Genomic DNA, 2,008 nt, shown 5'->3' on the forward strand with positions numbered 1-2,008 from the left:
ACCTGTCATGTGGGGCTCCATACAGCTGTTTTCCATTTCTGGTTCATCCCTTCAATGCAACAGGAACCATCAGTGAAAAGAGCGTAGCGTGTTTCTTCTGCTGGAAGTTGGTTGGATGGTGGAGCTTCCTCAGCCCGTGTCACTTGTTCCTGCTCCTCTTCATCAGTGAGACCAAAGTTCTCACCTTCCAGCCAGTTTGTAATTATCTCCAAAATCCCAGGGTGATTCAGGTTTCCAATACGAGCTCACTGTGTGATAAGAGCAATCCACTTGCTCCATGCAGTGTTGGTGGCGTGGTGGGTAGAGGGAACCTTTCCTTTAAACATCCACCCCAGCACTGGTGGTCGAGGTGCCAGGAGGAGTTGTGCTTCTCTGCCAATCACCTCCGAGGCAGCTTGAACTCCTTCATAGGCGGCCAAGATTTCCTTCTCTGTGGGAGTGGAGTTGGCTTTGGACCCTCTGTAACTTTGGCTCCAGAATCCCAGTGCTCGGCCTCGAGTCTTCTCAGGCACCTTCTGCCAAAGGCTCCAGGACAAGCCATTGTTCCTGGCTGCAGAGTAGAGCATGTTCTTCACCTCTGGTCCTGTCCTGACTGGGCCAAGGGCTACTGCATGAGTGATCTCCTGCATGATCTGGGCAAAGGCTTCCTGCTGCTCAGGGCCCCAGTGGAAATTGTTCTTCTTGTGGGTGACCAGGTAGAGAGGGCTCACAATCTGGCTGTACTCGGGAATGTGCATTCGCCAAAACCCTATGGCACCCAGGAAAGCTTGTGTTTCCTTCTTGCTGGTTGGTGGAGATATCACGTTGATCTTGTTGATGACCTCAGTGGGAATCTGACACCGTCCATCTTGCCACTTTACTCCCAGGAACTGGATCTCTCGTGCAGGTCCCTTGACTTTGCTCTTCTTGACAGCGAAGCCAGCTTCCAGCAGAATCTGGATGATCCTCTTTCCTTTCTCAAATACTTCTATTCCTGTGTTCCCCCACACAGCGATGTCACCGATGTACTCAGATGTTCTGGAGCCTCACCCTTTTCCAGTGCAGCCTGGATCAGTCCATGGCAGATGGTGGGGCTGTGCTTCCACCCCTGGGGCAATCAGTTCCAGGTGTACTGCACGCCCCTCCAGGTGAAAGCAAACTGAGGCCTGCACTCTGCTGCCAGAGGAATGGAGAAAAACGTGTTGGCAATGTCAATAGTGGCAAAGCACTTTGCTGCCTTGGACTCCAGCTTGTACTGGAGTTCCCGCATGTCCGGCAGAGCAGCACTAAGCGGTGGAGTCACTTCATTGAATGCACGGTAGTCCACAGTCAACCCCCATTCTCTGTCAGACTTGCACACAGGCCAAGTGAGGCTGTTGAAGGGTGAGTGGGTTTTGCTGACCACCCCTTGGCTCTCCAGCTCACCGATCATTTTGTGGATGGGGATCACAGCATCTCGATTCATCTGACACTGATGGTGGTGCACAATTGGCACCTGTTTCTCTTCCACGTTCAGGAGTCCTACTGTAGATAGGTTTTCTGATAGTCCAGGTAAGGCGTTCAACTCCTTAATGTCCTCTGCCTCTACAGCAGCTATGCCAAAAGCCCACCTGAGTCCTTTTGGTTCTCTGTAATAGCCATTACGGAGGAAGTCTATGCCCAGAATACACGGGGACTCTGGGCCAGTCACAATGGGATGTTTCTCCCACTCCTTCCCAGTCAGGCTCACCTGGGCTCCCAACAGGGTCAATTGCTGCCATCCCCCCCATCACCCCAGCAATGGAAACAGGTTCTGCCCCAACATGTACTGATGGTATCAGGGTACACTGCACACCAGTATCAACTAAGGCATCATATTTTTGTCACTATGATGTGCCAGGCCATCCGATGCACACCGTCCAGAAGATCTGGTTTGGCTGTGCCTCTTCCCAGCTAGAGGCAGGGCCCCTCTAACCCTGGGTATTATGTCTTTCCTGGGCATACACGGTAGAGGTTCCTTCAAGGGGATCTGACAGATCATACCTGGTAG

This window comes from Haemorhous mexicanus, chromosome 16, assembly GCF_027477595.1.
Source record: "Haemorhous mexicanus isolate bHaeMex1 chromosome 16, bHaeMex1.pri, whole genome shotgun sequence".
NCBI lineage: Eukaryota > Metazoa > Chordata > Aves > Passeriformes > Fringillidae > Haemorhous > Haemorhous mexicanus.